General features: G+C 29.7%; 1 pseudogene; it reads right to left on the bottom strand.

Annotated features, from left to right (window-relative positions):
• Window positions 1-2,952: 2,952 nt before the first annotated feature.
• Window positions 2,953-22,372, bottom strand: LOC149249827 (pathogenesis-related thaumatin-like protein 3.5; annotated as a pseudogene).
• Between the last annotated feature and the right edge of the window lie 1,663 nt (window positions 22,373-24,035).

Genomic DNA, 24,035 nt, shown 5'->3' on the forward strand with positions numbered 1-24,035 from the left:
CAACTACATGTGATTCCATAATGTGTTTCACATTTCCTTATTAAAGAAATATGGATATGAATCTAGACATATTATTAACTTGAAAGAGGTGTAGTTAAAGAATTAATAAATAATATTTTATTAATAATTAAAGATGTTTACCAGATACCCATAAGCCAATCATTATTTATAATGTTTAATAGGTAGAACCAGACAAAGAGTTCTAGGTAGATCCTCGATGTAATCTCATTTAGAGAGAAACAATGCTACGAAGGCGAGCTAGCCTGGAAGAGGCCATCTTGAAGGATGAAAGCTTGATGCGAGAATCATACCCTAACTTGTTCCAAGGGCATTTCTCAAGGGTGGGAAAGATGTAAAACCCCTGGTCATGTAAATAATAATCATTTACCTTTTACTGTGCAAGACTTGGTAATTCAGATCTGGTAAAGGTCCCGAAAAGAACTTGAATATAAAAGTTTATTTATTGTTTTTATTTGTTTTAAAGTTATGCTAAATCATAGAAATGATAGGGAAATACTTCAAAAAGAAAATCATGATTTTCCAGGAAACTAGAGAGTTACTCCCTTCCCTTGGAGAGATTCAAAAGAAAACATCTCACTTGGAAAAAACCACTAGTGGTTAGAGAGGGAAGTAACATACAACAAAGAAAAGAGAGGACCCGCACATGACACTGTCAAGGTGGGAAGGTGTATTGCCTAAGGTAATTTTTCAGCTAGTTACAAACTAGTGAAACCCTGAGAATAAAATTATGGTGGATTAGAGGTGGGGTCTTGAGGTCTCAAAATAGTTTTTGTCTTAAACTTCTCTTGGAACTAAAGAGGCTCAGGGGAGACCTCGATTTAATTTATAGTCTCATAGGTTAGGTGGCTACAAGATTCTCTTCGCAGAGCTAACTAAGACAAATAAGTACCTTGTGTTAATAATACCTTTAACCTTTGGAACATGACTTCTCATTTTTCAGTCCAAATGAACTTCTTGTTCTTTCTTTGGAGCTTGGTAATAGGGTTTGCGATATTCAAAAACCTTCCACAAATCTGCGATAATACCCGACCATGGCCATGAAACTTCGTATTTCATGAACATTGGTTGGTATTGTCCATTCCATGATTGTGTATTTACTCCGAATCAAAATTGACAACACTTATATGGATTTTGGGGGCTTCAATTCGATAAAAGTGTAAAAATTGAAATTTTCTCCCCACATTTGACCCAAAAGTGTAAACCATCTTCATGCATTCAGACATTAACCATGTGTAGATGTGGATTTTAGGAAAGGATTACCCTTTGAGATGAGTGTGGCACAAGGAGATTGGAGTCATTGACATGTTTTGGACTAGAAACAATTTCCATTAAAATGTAAGTTTTGTCACGAATACCCGTACTTTGCTCAGGTGTTGAATCTATTTATGCATTCAAAAATGTATTTTAAATAACAAAAGATAACATTCTTGCTTTAAATTGTATAACTAGATTCTAATGAAAAAAATTATTTCCTCTACACTTTACTATGGTCAACTGTTTGGTTGAAATCTAGACAGTTCGATTAAAATCCTAATGCTTGGACGGTGGAGACTAAGATAGTTAAACCATCGTAATTAATCACAATTATGACAAGTAATGACACGGTGAGTTTCTAAAAGGTTCTCTCACATGGGGTTTACAAAGCCTAACCTCTAAATTTATATAATAAATTAAACGAAAGTCAAAAATATAGTAATAATATGATCAGAGGATTAATATATGAAATTTACATTCCAATGCTCAAAGCTCAAAATAAATGTTGTTAGCTAAAGAGGAAATTATTTAATGCAGTAGTATATTTACAGGGTATAGAAATCACACAGATTAACATAACAAAATTCTGCTATGTAATCTAATAAATCTATTTCTCCTCGAGATTCTAAGAAGATAAAAAAAATAAACTAATGGATGATATTAACCAATGTATTTAACAGTTAATTGATTATTACTATATTGTTGGTGGATGGTGGTTACATTCTCTTACCAATATTTTAGTGTGGAACTTAATTAAAGTATTTTAACATTAATATTAAATAATATATTTCAATATGAAATATATGGACAAAATGTGTAAGTATATGTTTTATATAATAAAGTAATTAAAAATTAAATAATTTAGTTTTTTTTTTTTTAACTCAACAAAATTTGTAATTTATTTTATTTTTGATATAATTTTTTAAATTTATTAAATTCTAAAATATGTGGATTTATTTTAATCAGAATTGATCTAATTCCGAAAAAGATAAAATCTGTTGACATGTAAATTTGTTTTGATCTTTCAATTCTTAATACATTTGTTTTTAAAATAGATCTATTTTCAACTCTAAATAAATTTGTAGTTAAGATAGATTTAAATCTAAATCTAAATCTGCTATTGAAATAGATCTATATATTTAAAATAAATCTATCTAAATTTGTGATTAAGATAGATCTATGTGTTTAAGATAAATCTGTGTATGTTTAAGATAAATCTGTGTATATTAAAAAAAATTGATTTAAATTTAGAGCGACACCGTTGTCATCTAATTGAGAGCCACAGCGTGTATTCAACGAAACTACATAATCATTGACGAATTTTTGGAAGGTGAAAAAAAAGAGAAGAAAAAGGAAAAAAAGGGAAGAAGGGTGCACTGTACTATATCGTCCCCTTTCACTTGTGATTGGTGTTTGATGCTGTAAACAAAATTCTGTGTTTCAAGATATTAGAAAAGACAAAAAAAAATAAGATCTTCCATTATGCAGCAGCAAATTCATATCCATGGCTGGTGCGACACAGACATTATTTGCAGCCATAACCATGTAATGCAACCTCTTATTCTGGCATTCGAATACATAACGAGCCCATTCAGAAATGGATTTGGAGTGGAAGTAATGAAGTAGCTGAGAAGCGCACCAAGGGAGCCAAACTTAGAAAATGCATGCATTACATATTCAGGGCGCAGGACGGCGAGGGCAGAAGATGAGGGTGTAGGAAGCCGTGGAAGGAGGGCATATGGTGCTACTTTGGAAGGGGAACGCACGAGGACACGCCTTCTTAAATGTCTCGCTGAACGCGGGCGAACTCGGCAAATGTCCATCGAAATGAGCGTTGCAGGCAGTAACCACACTCCCTTTCTTCTTCATTTGCAAGTCTTTCGGGCACACCACATCCGCGTTGGCTCTGCACTCCATGGACTCGCAGGGACGGCTTTTACTGATATTATTGGCGGCATAGCTTGCAACCACTGACATTGGAAGATTGTAACCCTTCTCCAATGTAACTGAAAAAATGTCAGGCTTCGCGATTCCACCCAGAAGTTCGAAGTCTGCTTTTGTGATTGCCGTTATATTTTGAATCTCGACTCTGCAATGCAGCTTTCCTCCACAATCACCGGAATCGCAGGTTCCGATCCCTCGGAATTGAAGACACAACCAGTCCTCCCCCAAACGGATCCCGACCAGAATGGATCTGCCTTCCATGAATATGACTCTCCTGCTCCCACTTTCATCATCATCTGAGTTGGAGGAACTTTAGTTGACCCCACAGTTGCAGGCCACACTGGAAATGCGCAGTTGTTCACCACCATTATTGTTTTATAAGGCATAGGTGACTCTGTTCAACCATCAGATTCCATTAATTCGTTCAGTAAAAATTAGTTAACAAAACATAATAACATTATTACTCTACAGATTTGAGACAAACATTAGCCTGAACAATTCAATTTGACAATGAGAATTTTACCTGCAACGCAAGAACAGAGAAAAGACGTAAATGTAACAAGAAATATAGCTCTCCATGTCATTGTCATCGTTAACTGATTCCCCGAATTTGCTTTCGCAGATTTTTTTTTGGCTCGCAACTTCAGAGATAACCCAGATTTGCAAACAAATAGAAATGAGAGTTGAAAGGACGAGTAGTGTTGTGACAATTATATAGCCCTGGATGGAGAAATGACAGGGCATGAAATGACATGTAGGCATAGATGTCCACATAGGGCACCATCTCTAACCGCATCAACAGGCAAGATTCACGGGCTTTAACGAACAACAAAGAGACGGTTTTTTCTTTTCCATTTTTATGATCAATTTTAATTGAAATCTGGCCGGAATGTATTTTAAGTCTTTTAAGTTTTAGAACATCGATATAAGCAAACTATAATATAAATAAATCATAACATTAAAATATTCATTGAAAAATAGACCTGAATCCCAAGATCAACAATTTCTTATAAATTTTAAAAAGTATATATATTTTAATCTTATACTAAATTTTTATAATTAATAAAATAATAACTTAAAATAAAATTCTTTTCTTTTTAATAACTGGAAATGTATTATTAAAATCATTTTATTTAGTATCTATTAAATTGGGATAGTTCCCTCTGAAACGCAAACCCTATGGAATGTTGGTTTGTCAACACCATGTGGATTTATGTTGTTTTGTACCTAGGAGTGAAGAAGAAGTTGAGAGATTTGAACTCCTAAAAACGAGTTAGGCACCAACCTAAAATTTTAGCGAAAAGTGGAATAGTAACGTTTTGTTTGAAGCATTGCCAGAAGAGTGAACTTAAAATTTTGGTCCGGTATCATATTTCAACCAGCAATGTCTACACTATATAATGTGTTTGAATTATATAGGCACAAAATTATTTATATTATATATAAATTATATGAATTAAAAATCAGAATGGAAACATAATAATTTGGATGTATGATGCATTAAATAAAATAACAAAAATAAAAAGTAGTAAAAAATATTAATTATAATTAGATAAAAAAATATTTAAAAAGTTACTCCATTTTAAATAATACAAAAAATAATTAATTATACATATAAAACATTTAAAAAAGCATAAATTAAGTTAAATCTATTTTAAATTAAAATGTATGAAACAAAAATGACCAAATTACTAATATGTATTTCTTTTAAATACTAAAAATTATACTTAAAATTTAGTTATTAAAATAAATAAAATTAAAAATCTTGAAAAAACAAATAAAATTCATCTCAAAATCAAAAAAGAAAAAGCCACACATATGGGAAGGATCAAATTAGTTAACATGTAATTTTGTTTAAATATGAAACATTGCACTTATAATTTGGTTCATTATTTGATTTTTGATATCTCACTTAAAAAAAAGTTCTGCATTTTATAATATATTTGAACTTTAGCATTTTATAATATATTTGAATTACGAAAAAAAAAATTATTTAAAAAAATTCAAAATTGAATTAAATAAATAAATATTATGAAAATATAGATTAGCTCCTTCCTAAACTATATATGAAAAAAAAATAAAGATATTTTAATATTTATGCTTTTAAATATTAAAAATTTTACTTATTTGACAATAAAAATATTTTAATATTTATGCTTTTAAATATTAAAAATTTTACTTATTTGACATCACACTTGATCTAAAAAAATATTCGGCATAATGCATTTGAATTTTATTCACACTAAATTATTTATAATAAATATATTTCATGGGAATTAATAATTTTTATTGATATATAATACTTTAAATTTATTAATAAAATTTGCATTGAATATAATTTATATATAATAGATTATTGTTAATTTTGATGGTGAACTTAATTAATTTGGTTCCAATGGCTAAAGTGTATTTTCTAGTGAGAGGACCTGGGTTCAATTCTTTCAACACCTTTATGCTCAGGCTCTATTGTTTACTTGGTACAAATACAAACATTCCATGGACCTAACAATGAGTGATCACATGTTGATATAAAAAAAATACAATTGTTAAAATGACAGTTTGAGTTATTAACTCTCCATAACCTTAGAGTCCCTACATTTCTACACTTCTTGCAAGGAAAATTTAAGGGCTGATATTCATAAGTGGGCTAATTTATCATGGTTTTAAAAAAACAAAAATTCACTAATTTCTATTTTTCCAAAAAATTGTTAGCCATAAAATTATTTTACCTTGGAAAGAACTAAAATCTTATATATACTATATAAAATCATTACAAATTAAACTGTTTTTATAAAAATAACTTCAAGCATTTTATAGTGTACATATTAGAAACAAGGAAGATTCTCCAATGTTTATAAAATTTCCTATAAATTTCCATAAAATTCCTTGACTTGTTATATATATACAATTTATAAAATTTTCCATAAATTCCCATAAAAAATTCCTTGACTTGTTATCTATCTATATATATATATATATATATATATATATATATATATATATATATATATATATATATATATATATATATAATTTATAAAATTTTCTTTAAATTTCCATAAAAAATTCCTTGACTTGTTATATATATACAATTTAACCAAAATTATTTTCATTGGATTCCAACAAAAAAACACACCAAAACATATATTAATTTGACAATGCCTTTTTAGATCTGGTAGTATAGATGTCACATGATCTGAAGCTTTTCTGTGCATATTTTCAAGTCAAATTTCAATAAAATTCTGTAGTGAATGGTTGGAATCACAAGGCCCCTATGGTCTTTTAGGGTGATGAATACATATATGCAATAAAAAAAAGAATTTTAAAGAATAAAATATCACAATTTAATCAAAAATATTTTCGTTGGATTCTAGCCAAAAACTTCAAAACCTTTAATATTAGACAATTCTATAATTTTTGAATATTTTCTCGGCACATTTTTTGGTATGATTTGACCCAATGATTCGTTGGAATGACAAGTTTGAGTTATTAACTTTCCACAATCCAAATACCCTAGTGATTTTTAGAGTTTCAACTCCATATTTTTGAATATTTTCTTGGCACATTACCCTAGTGATTTTTAGAGTTTCAACTCCATATTTTTGATGATTCATTGGAATGACAAGTTTGAGTTATTAACTTTCCACAATCCAAAGGCCCTAGTGATTTCTAAAGTTTTGACTCCATATATGTAGTCAAATATGCATTTTAAACAACAAAATATCACAATTTAACAAAATTATTTTTACTAGGTTCTAACCAAAAACTCCAAAACTCATAATAATTAGACAACACCTTCTTGGATCATTTGTATGTGTTAGATTCGCATATGAAATGGTTATATGTGAAATAAGTATTAATCTCATTTGGTCAATTCAGAGATATGGGATATGTATGAGTGGATTTGATTGTTAAGAAATATGTATACCAGTATAGATCCATCTTTACCACGAATATACCAAGATCTGAGAAGGATGAAATCTTTTGAGGTGAAAACTTATTTTATAGTGAAAATTTTGAATAAAATGTTTACACCTCTACAAATTTGATCATATTAATGAACTACTTCGTTAGCCGATCCCCATATTAATGAACTACTTCAAGCTTACATCCATTTTTCTGGCTTTAATATCACTGAGAAATCAGGTATTGCCCGGTTACATTCCACTATTTGCTTTGTGATTTGCCTCAACAACTTTGCCATCACTCAATCCTCAACTTACTTAGAGAGCCACAGCAAAGGGAGTAGTGTTTGGACTTGGTAATGTCACTCCAATAACAATAAGGTTTTCTCAATTAACAATCCTAGATGAGTGGACTGCAGAATACCATCCATTGTCTTAAAGGTATTTTCTGACTCCAGAACCTAAAACATTATCTATTTCTGAGTTGAGTAGAGAATGAGTCATTATACTAAGGAATGAAACTGCATTACAAAAAATCCATGTAAGAAGTCACTCTCTCAGAAGCCATGATACTTTGGACCACAGTACGCATCTGGAAAAACACAAGTATGAATCGTCCACTCAATGTAAATTATGTATTGCCTCTAGAAGCTCGAGTTTTGGTAAAAAAAAATCAAGTCTTTCAAAGACCTCAGTGCATCATGAAAGAGGAACATTTGGGACAACATACAGAATGTCATGAATGTTTGCAGATTACCTCTCTAAGAGATATTAAGTTAATGAGATACACATTGCCTAGAGAAAAAGCAACGAAAGATGTAGAGAAGCTACTACTCCTAGAAAGGAGACTTCCTCTTGGAAATTTTTTACAAAAAATCAAAGATGGGAATGTTGTAGCTGATGTAGATTTACTACATTATAAGAAATTGATAGGTGGGAAGCCCCAAGAGATTATAAGGCTTTAGAAGTACAAAAATTATCAACTAGCATGTGTAGCACTTTACTTAGATGACTTATCACAAGAAGCATGGAAAGTATAGTCCCATGTGTAGGGACTCCATTCTAGTTTAGATGATTTGAGTCAAAATGCTTTTAAGCATTTCGATAAGTGAAGAGATGTAAATATGAAGTTAGAGAAAATTATGGAAGTAGTAGTAGATTTAAAGGTGAGCTTGGAGAATCTAGTTAGAAGAAGCAATTACTGCAGTAGAAGTTCATAGCGAGACATTCTAGCTAGAAGAAAAGAACCCTCAAAAGGAAAATTCTCCACTATTGCTCAAACAGTTCTCTGTACATAATCCCATAAATTTTCAATTCGGAAATGTTATTTCATTTGCTAGAGAAAGATTGGCTTTAGTCCAATAAAAAACTATATATATATATATATATATATATATATATATATACCACTTGTAATTTTTCATTCTTTATATTACATTTTTAATGTATAAAATGAATCAAAACTTACCTGCACATAAAATAGAGAGATTGCTTAAAATGTTTTAACTGTCAAAATCTCTATAAAGTTGATATAATATTATGTTGTTTTATATGGTTGAGCCTGAGAGGGAAATAGTTTTACTACTTCTCGTTATTATGGTCACTCAGAGAGATTATTGACGTTTTCTAATACTTTTAACTAAACAAACCAAAGATATATATTCATTTTTATTTTTTATTATATCTCACAGTTTTTATTATTATCTGATTAATTAATTTTTTATTTTTATTTTAAAAGGGACACATGTCAACTCCATGTTAAACGTAGACATACATACACATCTCTTTCATGTTGGGTTGTAGAATTAACTTTTAACTACTTTAATATAAGATTTTGTTGTTTTATATGCACATTGAAATGTTTGATTTATGGTTGAGAGTGAGAGTCAATTTTTTACCACTTCTCCTTAGTATGGCCAAAGAGATATTATTGATGTTTTATAATATTTTTAGTTAAACAAACCAAAAACCTATCTTAATTTTTTATTATTACTATATATGATGGTTTTTATTATTATTTCTTTATTTATTTAATTTTAAAAGTGATACATGTCAACTCCAAGTTGAAGAGAGACATAATTACACATCTCTCTCATACTGGGTAGTAGAATGAACCTCTAGGATCAACCAATATATTTCCATCTTAGCTAGAGATCTAGCAAGAGCTGAGAAGGATCAAATCTCCTCAGGTGAGAACTCCTTTTAGAGTGGAAAATTTGAATAAAATTTTTACACCTAGACAAATTTGATCATATATCTATATATAAATTGTAATTTTCATCATTTTTTAATGTTTAAAATGGATCAAAACTTACTTGAGCGTAAAATAGTTAGAACTGCTTAAAATGTTTTAACTATAACTTTTTTTTTCAATAGCTTTATATAATGTATATATAGTTTTCTTTATCTTTTAACTAATTTTTTATTTTTTTTATAAATCTTGGTGGTGCTTCCTCTATTAATATTAACTATTCAAAAATCCGAACTTCCATTTGTTCCAGGTGGCTTACTTGCCCAGAGGAAACAAGATAGCCACCTATCTGCATTAAACCCTGTCCAAAATTTGAAAAGGTCTTTCTCTATCCATCTAGCAACATTGTCTTTACTATCTATACTATTGTTCAAATTAAACAAGTAAAAGTTGTTCATCAAAATTTTATCAGAAATGCACTAGACCTCTGCTTGAATCCTCGTCCAAGGATATTACTGGGCCTGGTGCTTTGGCATTGGAGCCAAGCATCTCGCTCCTCTTCATGTCTTGTAGTGTCTACTCAATTCTTCCCAAAGTCAAGTTGTTTTTGTAAGTTTGTATCTGGACTGTTGCAATCTCCCTAAGGAGTTCTGCCCTGATAGGATCCTTTTCCTTGGCATCCTCCTTTACCTTTGGTCCTCTGCTAGCTGCTTGTTCCCTATTAAGAGTTATGGCCCATGCCACGTGACCCAATACTGTTGTATTGTCTGTTTGAAGAGGGAATGCCATCCTCGAGAGTTCCCTGGATCTGGAACCATACTCTCCCACTCCTCCGTGGGGATGTCCTGGTTCCTTATGTTATCATTTAGTTCTCACTCCCATCTAGCAATCTGGGCTCTGATTTCTAGTGCATTCCCTGCCATGTAGGTTTCCTCACTTTCTCCGTTTCTTTCTTTGCTCTTTGTTTGAGCCGCTCTCTCCCTTTGCCATCCTTTTGTCTCTCTTGCCCTCCCTAGTTTCCATGTTGTTTGCATGCCTGCTGTTGGTCACTTCATTTTTCTCACTGTCCTCCTCACTGTGCTGGGTGTGGTGTGAGGTGAGACCTATCAAATAACCATTACGATTATCATTTTCATAATAATAAAACAAATCAATTTCCCTTTTACTGTGTCCCTTTTGTTATCCCTTTCAGTGCCAGAACTTATGCTTTACCAGATTTCTTTTAGAATTTCCCCATTCCTCTCATAGTTATGGGTTCTTTCTATTCTTATTGTTCTTGAAGTTTTTCCCTCGCGGCAACATACATCACTCAAACAACATGACCGAGGCGTTTGCTTAGGTTCACCCCGAGGGTAGGTTGGTTTACTGTTTCTTGCATCGTAGCTTGGTCATGGATATGTTTTCCCTCAGAATGTTGACCCTATTTTCTTCCACCCCTAGAGGTCTTATGTTTCCCTGTTTCCCTCTTTTCTCGGTTCTACTTGCTCTCCGAGGTTTTTCCTTTTTTTCGTCTATTTTATCTTGGAGTTTCCAATGGGGATCATTATGATCTCACTCTTCCTCATTTCCTTTCTAGAATTTGCTATGGTGGAGACCTCTCCCTTCCTGCAATCTATTCCCTCCCTTCCTAGCTTTCTCCCTAGGATTTTCATTACCCATTCTACAGTTTTCGGCCAACCAGGGTCCCAGGAATTCCTGGGTGCCTCCCTACCAGACTCATAACTTCTCCTGAAAATGTTTCCTAGCTTAATGTAGAAATTCATCCTATGCCCTATGAAGTGATGGAGGAGCATAAGGCTTGAAGACAAATTCAAGGAATTATTCCAAAATATCCTCGGGTGAACTCGGCAAATATCCATCGAAATGACCGTTGTAGGAAGTTGTTCACCACCCTTATTGTTTTATAAGGCATAGGTGACTCTGTCCATCCATCAGGTTCCATTAATTCGTTCAGTAAAAATTAGTTAACAAAACATAATAACATTATTACTCTACAGATTTGAGACAAACATTAGCCTGAACAATTCAATTTGACAATGAGAATTTTACCTGCAACATAAAAATAGATAAAAGACGTAAATGTAACCAGAAATATAGCTCTCCATGTCATTGTCATCGTTAACTGATTCCCCGAATTTGTTTTCACATATTTTTTTGTTGCTCGCAACTTCAGAGATAACCCAGATTTGCAAACAAATAGAAATGAGAGGTGAAAGGACGAGTAGTGTTGTGACAATTATATAGCCCTGGATGGAGAAATGACAGGGCATGAAATGACATGTAGGCATAGATGTCCACATAGGGCACCATCTCTAACCGCATCAACAGGCAAGATTCATGGGCTTTAACAAACAACAAAAAGACAATTTTTTCTTTTCCGTTTTTATGATCAATTTTAATTGAAATCTGGCTGGAATGTATTTTAAGTCTTTTAAGTTTTAGAACATTGATATAAGCAAACCATAATATAAATAAATCATAATATTAAAATATTCATAGAAAAATAGACCTAAATCCCAAGATCGACAATTTCTTATAAATTTTAAAAAGTATATATATTTTAATCTTATACTAATTTTTTATAATTAATAAAATAATAGCTTAAACTAAAATTCTTTTCTTTTTAATAACTAGAAATGTATTATTAAAATCATTTTATTTAAATATAATAGATTTTATTTAGTATCTATTAAGTTGGCATAGTTTCCTTTGAAACGCAAACCCTATGGAATGTTGGTTTGTCAACACCATGTGGATTTATGTTGTTTTATACCTAGGAGTGAAGAAGACATTGAGTGATTTTAACTCCTATGGGATGTTGGTTTGTCAACACCATGTGGATTTATGTTGTTTTATACCTAGGAGTGAAGAAGACATTGAGTGATTTTAACTCCTAAAAACTAGCAAGGCACCAACCTAAAATTTTAGCAAAAATTCGAATAGTAACCTTTTGTTTGAAGCGTTGCCAGAAGAGTTAACTTAAAGTTTTGGTCCAATATCATACTTCAACTAGCAAATGTCTAGACTATATAATGTGTTTGAATTATATACACACAAAATTATTTATATTATATGTAAGTTATATGAATTAAAAATTAGAATGGGTACGTAATAATTTAGATGTATGATGCATTAAATAAAATAACAAAAAATAAAAATAATAAAAAAATAATAATTATAATTAGATAAAAAAATATTAAAAAAGTGACTCTATTTTAAATAACAAAAAAAATTTAATTATATATAAAACATTAAAAAAATGAATAAGTTAAGTGAAATCTATTTTAAATTAAAATATATGAAAAAAAAATTAACAAAACTTGTTAATATGTATTTCTTTTAAATATAAAAAATTATATTTAAAATTTAGTTCATTAAATAAAATAAAATAAAAAATATTGAAAAAATAAATGAAATTCATTTTAAAAACAAAAAACAAAAAAACAGACATATGGGAGAGATCAAATTAGTTAACACCTAATTTTTTCAAATACCAAAAATTGTACTTAAACTTTAAACTTTAGTCCATTGTTTGATTGTTTGATATCTCACTTTAAATACGAAAAATAGTACTTAAACTTTCCTCCATTATTTGATTGTTTGATATGTCACTTAAAAGAAAGTTTCACATTTTATAATATATTTAAAGTTTCATATTTTATTTTAAAATATATTTGAATTAGGAAAAAAAAATCCATTTAAAAAAAATTCAAAACTAAATTAAATAAAAAATATTATAAAAAAATAGATAAACTCCTTTTTAAACTATATATATGCAAAAAAAAATGTGTTATTACATATTCTTTAAAATATGAAAATTTTTACCCATAATTGTTTGACATCACACTTGAACCTAAAAAAAATAATGTGTTTGAATTTTATAATACTTTAAATTTATAATTTATAATTGATATATAATACTTTAAATTTATTAATAGTATTGGTATTAAACATAGTTTATATATAATATATTATTGTTAATTTTGAGAGTCATTTTAATTAATCCAGTTCCAATGGTTAAAGTACATTTTTGGACATAGGTTCAATTCTCTGAACACTTTTAGGCTGAGGCTGTATTGTTTACCTGGTACAAATACAACATGATCGCATAAAAAAATAAAAATACAATTATTGGAATGAGAATTTGAGTTATTAACTCTCCATAATATGAGGTGAGCTACATTTATGAACTTCTTGCAAGGAAAATTTAGGTGGTAATATTCATAAGTGAGTTACTTGATCATTGTTTTCAAAAAGCAAAAATTCACTAATTTCCATTTTTCAAAAAATTGTTAGTCATAAAATTATTTTACATTAAAAACAACAAAAATTTTATATATACTATATAAAATCATTACAAATTTAACTATTTTTACAAAAATAACTTCAAGCATTTTATAGTTTGCATATTAGAAACAAGGAAGATTCTAGATCGCTAATAAACTTTTCGATAAATTTCCATAAAAAATTCCTTGACTTCTTATATATATATATATATATATAGATATATATATATATATATATATATATATATATATATATATATATATATATATATATATATATATATATATATATATATATATATATATATATCTATATATATATATATATATATATAGATATATACACACACACACAATTTAACCACAAATAGTTTCATTGGATTCCAACAAAAAGGCAAAAACATATATTATTTTACAATCCCTTTTTGGGTGTGGGAGTCTAGATGTTATACGATTTGAAGCTTTTTTGGGCATATTTTCTAGTCTAATTTTAAAAACCTTCTATAGTGAATTGTTGGAATCACGAGGGCCCCAATGGTATCTTAGGGTGATGAATCCATATGTTCAATATAAAAACCATTTTAAAGAACAAAAATTCACAACAATTCTGTTTTGGATGTGGGAGTCCAACTATTATAATTTTTGAATATTTACTTGGCACATTTTTTTGTTTAATTTGACCCAATGATTCATTGGAACGGATGTGGGAGTCTAACTAATATAATTTTTGAATATTTTCTTGGCAAATTGTTTGGTATAATTTGACCCAAAGATTCATTGGAATCACAAGTTTGAGTTGTTAACTTTCCACAATCCAAAACCCCTAGGGATTTTTAGGTTTGGACACCATATATGTAGTCCAATATGCTTTTTAAACAACATAACAAAAACTATTTTTACTAGGTTCTAACCAAAAACTCCAAAACTCATAACAATTAGACAACACTTTCTTGGATCATTTATATGTTTTAGATTCACATATGAAATGATTATCTCTGAAGGGAGTATTAATCTCATTTGGTCAATTAAGAGATATGGGATATGTATGAGTGGATTTGATTGTTAAGAAATATGTATACTAGTATAGATCCATGTTTACCACAAATATACCAAGAACTGAGGAGGATCAAATCTTTTGAGGTGAAAACTTCTTTTAGAGTGAAAATTTTGAATAAAATGTTTACACATCTACAAATTTGATCAAATTAACGAACTACTTTGTTAACCGATCCCCAGATTAATGAACTACTTCAATCTTACATCCCTTTTTCTGGCGTGATATTTCCTAGTTACATTCCATGGTTTATTTTGTGATTTGTCTCGAAAAATCTGCCATCACTCAATCCTCAACTTACTCGGAGAGCCACAACAGAAGGAGTAGTAGTTGGACCTGGTAATGTCACTCATATCACAATAGGGTTTTCTCAATTAAGAATCCTAGATGAGTGGACTGCAGAATACCATCCATTGTCTCAAAGGTACTTTCCAAGTCGAGAACCTAAAAGATTATCTATTTCTGAGTCAAGTAGAGGACCGGTCATTAGATTAAGGAATGAAACTATATTACCCAAAATCCTTGTTAGAAGTCACTCACTCAGAAGCCATGATACTTCAGACCTCACTAGGCATTTGGAAAAACAAAAGTATGAGCCATCCTCTCAATGTAAATTATGTATTGCCTTTAGAAGTCCAAGTTTTGATAAAAATATTCAAGTCTTTCAAATATCTTAGTGCATCGTGAAAGAGGAAAATTTGGCCAACATACAGAATGTCACGAGTGTTTGCAGATTGCCTCTCTCAGAGATATTAAGTTCATGAGATACAAACTTCCTAGAGAAAAGGCAACGAAATATTTAAAAAAGCTTCTACTCCTAGAAAGGAGACTTGCTCCTAGCAATTTTGTACAAAAATTCAAAGATGGGAATGTTGTAGCTAACGTAAATTTCCTACATTATAAGAAAGTGATAGATGGGAAGCCCCAAGAGATTATAAGGCTTCAGAACTACAACAATTATATCTAACATGTGTAGCACGAAACTTAGATGACCTATCACAATAAGTGCTGAAAGTACAGTCCCTTGTGTAGCAACTCCATTCTAGCTTAGATGATTTGAGTCAAAAAGCATTTGAGCATTTCCATAAGTTAAAAGATGTAAATATGAAGTTAGATAAAATTATGGAAGTAGTAGTAGATTTAAAGGTGACTCTCGAGTATTCCGAGTTAGAAGAAGCAATTAATGCAACAAAAGTTTATAGGGAGACATCCTAGCTAGAAGAAAAGAACCTTGAAAATGAAAATACTCCACTATTGCTGAATGTACATAATCCCGTAAATTTTTAATTTGAAAATGTTATTTCTTTTGCTAGAGAAAAATTGGCTTTAGTCCAATCACAAATTATATTTATATATATATACCACTTGTAATTTTTCATTATGTATGTTACATTTTTGTAGGTATAAAATGAATCAAAACTTACTTGGACATAAAATAGATATATTTCTTAAAATGTTTTAAGTCAAAAAGTATTTCTTTTCAATTGTTTTATATAATCTATATATACTTCTTTTTAAACTTTTAACTACTTATTTATTTATAAAGTCGATACAAAATTATGTTCTTTTATATTATTGAGGGTGGGAGGGAAATATTTTTACTACTTCTCCCTATTATGGTCACTTAGATAGATTATTGATTTTTTCTAATACTTTTAATTAAAGAAACCAAACACATATATTCATTTTTATATTTTATTATATTTTATGGTTTTCATTATTATTTAACTATTATTTATTTATTTTTTTAATTTTAAAAGGGACACATGTCAACTCCAAGTTGAAAGTAGACATACATACACATCTCTCTCATATTGGGTTGTAGAATTAACTTTTAACTACTTTAAGGTAAGATTTTGTTGTTTTATATGCACATTGAAATGTTTGGTTTATGGTTGAAAGTGAGAGTGATTTTTTTTACCACTTCTCCTTAGTATGGTGAGAGAGATATTATTGAAGATTTATAATATTTTTAGTTAAACAAGCCAAACACCTACATTAATAATTATTATTATATATGGTGCTTTTTATTATTATTTCTTTATTTATTTAATTTTAAAAGTAATACATGTGAACTAAAAGTTGAAGGGAGACATAATTACACATTGCTTTCATACTGGGTTGTAGAATGAGCCTCTAGGATCAACTAATATAAATCCATCTTAGCTAGAGATCTAGCAAGAGTTGGGAAGGATCAAATCTCGAGGTGAAAACTTCTCTGAGAGTGGAAAATTTGAATAAAATTTTTACATCTAGACAAATTTCATCATATATATATATATATAAATTGTAGTTTTTCATTTTTTATGGTGCATTTTTTAATGTATAAAATGGATCAAAATTTTCTTGAGCATAAAATAGTGAGATCTCATTAGAATGTTTTAACTATTAAAAAATATTCAATTGCATTATCTAATGTATATAGTTTACTCTATCTTTTAACTAATTTATTTCTCTAAATTGATATAATATTATGTTGTTTTATGTGTATATTGAAATATTTTATTTATGGTTGAGAGTGAGAGAGAAATATTTTTACCACTTCTCCTTAGGATGAGCACTAAGATAAATTATTGATGTTTTATATTCAGTTTTCTTTTTTAATATATGTGATGGTTTATATCTATATCTATATATATATATATATATATATATATATATATATATATATATATATATATATATATATATATATATATATATATATATATATATATATATATATATATAATTGGGAGGCTTCTGTCCAAGCATTTTGAGCATAGGAATAAAATCTTAAATCAAACTACATAATTTGTTTCTTTAGGTCTGATAGACCAAAGTTTGGTCTCAGTGGATGTTAACCATCATGATCATCGTCATCATATATATTAATTTTATGTGTCAACTCCAACTTGAACATGGACATACTTACACCCCTCTCATATATATATAAATTAAAAGGGACGCATGTCAACTCCAATTTGAACAAAAAAGTATTTACACATCACACATCTCTCTCATACTGGGTTGTATAATGAGCCTCCTCTCATGTCAATAAATTGATTTGATAGTTAAAAATATGTATTTTTTTAGAGGATTAATAAAAATGGATTTGTTAATTTATATATATACACATATATGAAAGATTATTAAAAAACAAGTATATATACTTTTGTAACTAATCAAATTATTATACTTTTAAAATTAAATTATAATTATTAAATAATACTTGCAACATAAATAATAATATTTAATTTTTATTTTAAATTGAGCAATAACAATAATAATAATAATTATAATAATAATAATTATTATTATTATTATTATTAAGTGATAAGGTAGTCTAAAGTCCGATATAAATTTTTTGGATAGATATTTTTGGTATAAATATTTGGTGGACTCAAAGATCTTTGGGGTTCATGAACCACATCAAAAAAATAGATTGTATATTGTTAGAATCACAAGTTTGAATTGTTAAGTCTACATAATATGGATTTTAGCCAAAAACTCTAAAACATATTAGGAAACACTTTTTCAAAGCGGTCATGTATGTGCTATATGTTTTGATGTTTTTCTACTCTAATTTGCAAAAAACAATCTACTCTAATTTGCAAAAAATAAGGTGTTGATGTGTTGGAATAACAAGGGACTGAAGGTATTTTAGGTTGATTAATACATATATCATATATAATAATAAAAATAAGCATTTTAAAGAATAAAAGATCAAAATTTAGTCAAAAATACAAAAGCTTCAAATTGTAAAATTCCTTTTTAAAATTTGACCCAATGATTTAAATCGCTAGTTGTTATTTTTGCACAATCCTACTACTCTTAGTGTTTTTCAGGGTAAGTAATCTTATATGTAGTCAAAAACAAACTTTAAACAACAAAATATCACAATTTAACTAAAAATATTTATAGTAAATTTCACAAAAACTCCAAAACTCATCATAATTACACAACACGCTTTTAGATCATTTGTATGTTTTATATTTGAATATTAAATGGTTAACTCTTAAACTAGTATTGATCTCATTTCACCAATTATATGATTGTTAAGAAATATATATATAAATGGATTTGATGGTTTATATATATATAGAGGAAGCATATATACTTTTGTAACTAATCAAATTATTACAAGAAAATGTGTCACTTATCCTATAAACAAAAAAGTCTCATAAATTAATTTAATATTTAACTCGATAACTTTAAAATTATTATTATTATTATTATTTTCAAGTTGGATCCTCGAGGATTTACTTGTGGTGTGAGGAGTAGCGACCCAGGGGCATCTAAGCTGGAGTCATGACCTAAGGGCATTTAAGCCATCAAAGTCACCTAGGGATCACACTCGGCCTCTGCGACACCATCCCTAAGATGAACCGGTTTTTTGACATGTCTCCTCCCCGTAGCACAGGGTACAACCACCCCATGTGAGCACAAGGTACAACCACCCCATGTGAGGTTTTATCCCGGGTCACCTTTTTAATGAGGCCCATCCTCAATTGCTTGTGCTAGTAAGACTTCACAAAATTAGACTATTATTATTAGATAATACTTGTAACCTAAATAACAATATTCAATATTGTGATTTTAAAATTAATTTATCACTATTATTAAATAGTAATGATAGCTTAAAATGATGAGGTGCTCTAAGGTCAAATATAATTGAATTTTTTTATACTTAAATAAAGTCTTCCAATGTCCACACGTTATCCAACATTCATGTCTCGTGAGGCTTCAAAATGTTTCCCCAATAGTTTGGTGCTCCTCATTACCATCGAAATATGAGCCCATGCAAAGACATGCCTTCAAAATATTGTTGTGTGGTATGCAATATATGGAGGTTCAACTACATCCATAATAAATGTGGGAAGGAGCAGATGCATGTTTCCCTCGTTAACAAGGAGAAGCACACACACTTAAGGTAAAACATTTTAATGGAATAGGTAGAGAAATGCAGTAGTTTTAAATGAATTTTTAGACAGTAGAATGTACATTTAAAATTGGTACATTTGATATAGTGTGTGGATCTATTTCTTAGCGGGGCATATATTCCTGGAGAATGAGTTTAGAAGGCTAGGATGATCATCACTTTCCTTCTCTTTCTTCTTCTTCTTTTTTTTTTTTTCATAATTTCAAGTCTAAATATCTAAGGTCATAGAAAATAAACAGGGTCATTGCATAGGTGAAGACATGGAGATGTCACATATCTTGGATAAGGAGGAATTCATCCATCATCTAGATTACCGCTCTGCAAAGTTGGATCATATTTTGTCTTAGTTAAACAAATAATAGGAAATGGGGGTTGTAGAGGTTTAGGCCTAATTATTGCTCCTCAATGAGAGGAATTTCCTGCTACAAATTGAAACTGATAGACTACAAACAAATCTCGATATATTGGACCTCCATCTTGCAAGACTTGAATCCTTGAGTGCTAAAGGTGTATAAGAAGTCATCTTGGGTGAGGACATGAGAAAGGTGTGGAATGTGAATTAACTTATGACCTTGGAAGGAATGAAGGAAGATGTTGAGGTGGCAGAAGTGACCCAGGTCCTTGCTCCAACGTAATTAAGGAAAGATGGTGATATAATTGTTGATGTTAACCCTAAATTTGGCTGGATCAATGTAGGTTATTTCACTATTTTTTTCAAATTATGTATTTCAAATATGTACTAGTTGTAAGAGTTTACTGTAAGGTTTTGAGATGATATAAATTAAGATTCACAGTATGCAGGAAGTGTAGCAGTGAAAAGAGTATTTTTGGACATGTTTGAGCTCAATAGTCGAAGATCTTGGTGAAATTGTAAAATGTTCTTGATATTAATATAAAAAAATCCTAATCATTTCGTTAAAAGAAAATACAAAAATAAGAACTCAATTTTATTCATATTTAATTATATGGATAGCTATTGTGACTTAAATAATAATATTTTTTTAGATTTATTCCTAGAATATATCTTTAATTTATATTTTTTATTTTTAAAAGCTCTTAGTGTTTTACAACAATATGGGAGACAAGTTGTTATAATGAATAAATACATTACAATAATTAAAAAATATTGAATTCAATTTCAAATCACAAAACTAAATTAGTAATAAAAAAAAGGAAAATTAACTATGTAACAAACATAATAATGAGTATTAATTAATTAAAATGTGTAAAGGTGTACCTTATCAAAGAAACACATCTCTTCAGATGAAAGGGCACTATATCTAATATTTATATTCGGTCCTGATCGTAACTATCAATCAAATTTATTCTATTATTGATTAATATGTTATTGTTTACAATATTTTAAAATATATATATATATATATATATATATATTAATCTTTTATACATATATATTATATATATATATCTATATATATATATATATATATATATATATATATATATATATATTAATCTTATACTAATTTTTTACAATTAATAAAAAAATAACTTAAAATAAAATTCTTTTCGTGTTAATAAGTAGAAATGTATTATTAAAATCATTTTATTTAGACCATATTTTATTTTAATATAATAGATTTTACTTAGTATTTATTAAATTAGGATAGTTCCCTTTGAAATGCAAACAGAAAGTTGGTTTGTCAACACCATCTAGATTTATGTTGTTTTGTACCTAGGAGTGAAGAATATGTTGAGTGATTTGAACTCCTAAAAACGAGATAGGCACCAACCTAAAATTTTAGTGAAAAGTGGAATAGTAACCTTTTGTTTGAAGCATTGCCAAAAGAGAACTTAAAATTTTGGTCCAGTATCATACTTCAACCAACGAATGTCTACACTATATAATGTGTTTGAATTATATAGGCACAAAATTATTTATATTATATATATGTTATATGAATTAAAAATCAGAATGGGTACATAATAATTTAGATGTATGATGCATTAAATAAAATAGCAAAAAAAAAGTAATAAAAAATATTAATTATAATTAGATAAAAAATATTAAAAAAGTGACTCCATTTTAAATAACAAAAACAAATTTAATTAAATATATAAAACATTTTAAAAATGAATAAATTAAGTTAAATCTATTTTAAATTAAAATATATGAAACAAAAATGATCAAACTTGTTAATATGTATTTCTTTTAAATATCAAAAATTATATTTTTTTTTTTGTAAACTAACGCGGTACCATTCATTTTCCATTACTTCGAGTTGAAACCATTACATTTTCATGGTGGCCTCAACCCGCCCCGAGGGGAAACTGGGTGTGTTGGCCACCTTAAGTTTTTTAAAGCCATCCAGAAACAAAAAATACTAATTCTTCTTGTCCATGATATGTAAACTATACATTTAAAAAGGTTACTACTATCTCTTGTTTGAATTCTTAACTAAAAATAGAAGCTAGACTAATCAACCATTTTCACAACAAAAAAACTTCAGACAGTCTACATATCTTTCAGCATTAGTCCGCCATGGCTTCCCGCTGCTCCTCTTCCTTCTTTATGCCTGGGTTGGTTTCCTTGATCAGCTGTTGAATCTCCTCTAGTTTTTTATCCTACATTATCAAGGTGACCTGCATGTTTTGCAATTCTTTTTTCAAGTTTGGGATTCCCTGTGACAGCACAGCCATCTCCATGGCCGCTTGCTCCATCGCCTTCGCCAGCAGCCTTTTCATGACACAGTAAACATGCAAGGCCTGTTTATACAGAGTCATTTGGCCTCTCGTATTCCCTGGGTCCGGGAGGAGGTATTCCCAGTTTTCCATTTCAGACCCTGATTGCCCCTATGTTGCCTCTTCCTCCAGATGCAGGATTATCCTTCTGATATCTTTATTGGTGTTCTCACAGTAAGCTTCCTCCGCGAACTGAATTCTCTTCTTTAATGTTTTTCTCTATTTTCTTGCTGGTGTAGGTTCATACTCTACTTGACTCCCTGCCGGTCCTCCTCTTCCTCTGCTTCGATGCCCCCGTCCCCGTCTTGCTCTTCCTCTGCTCCTGTGGTTTCCCCTGCCTCCCCGACTCTTCGTGCCTGAGGTGCTCCCGAATTCCCCTCTCTCCTCTTTCCATTGTTACTCCTGTCTTCCTGCTCCCTGTTCTCCTATCATTTATCCCTTGCTGACCCCACATTCTTCTATATCTTCATGCGCGGTTGTTCCTTTCTATCCTGGTCCGAGTCGAACATTTCTATTTCTTCTTCTGTGTCGTCTTGGATCATCTGGTACTCCTCTGCCGCTTTTCCTTCTTCAATTTCTTTCCCCTTCTTTCCCTGGCTTCTCCATTCTCTACTATCTTCGCCCTCATCGCTCCTCGTTCTCCTCCTTGTCTCCATTCGATAACTCTTACCGGCGTTGTCCACTTGTCTTCTCCGCCTTCCCTGCCTTGCTATTATCCTGCTCAGAGCTTTCACTTCTCTGTCTCTTCGCTGATGCTTGGCACCTTTATTTAACGTTCTCCTCTGCTTATCTCGCCTTCCTTTTTGATGTCTCCTTTGACGGTTCTCCTCGTCTCTCGTCATTCGTTTTCCCTACCACCTGCCTATTTCATCACCTCCCACCTCCTTTCGTACTTCATCTGTGCAGTCATTCCCATGTCCGAGCTCTGCCGCATTACCTCCACAGGTTTCTTTCCTCATTGCCTTGGCGCTGTCCCTTCTCGATATGATACCTGTGCTGGTAATACTTCTGTCCTCCTTCATCATTACCTGACTGTCTTCTGCCTCGTCACCCACTCTTACCTGATTCGTATTAATTGCACTGATTGCCGTCGATATCACCCCGATCGGGGGAATATCTAAAATTATATTTAAAATTTAGTTCATTAAATAAAATAAAATAAAAACTATTGAAAAAACACAAGAAATTCATTTTAAAAACAAAAAACAAAAAAAACCAGACATATGGGAGGGATCAAATTAGTTAACACCTAATATTTTCAAATATGAAAAATTGTACATAAACTTTAGTCCATTATTTGATAGTTTGATATATCACTTTAAATACAAAAAAATGTACTTAAACTTTCCTCGATTATTTAATTGTTTGATATGTCACTTAAAAAAAAGTTGCACATTTTATAATATATTTAAAGTTTCACATTTCATTTTATAATATATTTGAATTAGGAAAAAAAAAATCTTTTTAAAAAAATTCAAAATTATATTAAATAAAAAATATTATAAAAAAAAATAGATAAACTCCTTCTTAAACTATATATAAATATATATATATATATGAAAAAAAGAAGATTTGTTAATATATATTCTTTTAAATATGAAAATTTTTACCCATAATTGTTTGGCATCACACTTGAACCAAAAAAAAAAAAGTGTTTGAATTTTATAATACTTTAAACTTATAATTTATGATTTATAATTGATATGTAATACTTTAAATTTATTAATAATATTTGTTTTAAATATAGTTTATATAT

This window comes from Pinus tabuliformis, chromosome 7 (assembly GCF_031772625.1).
Source record: "Pinus tabuliformis cultivar Carrire ecotype Pingquan chromosome 7, CPIR1, whole genome shotgun sequence".
NCBI classification, from domain to species: domain Eukaryota; kingdom Viridiplantae; phylum Streptophyta; class Pinopsida; order Pinales; family Pinaceae; genus Pinus; species Pinus tabuliformis.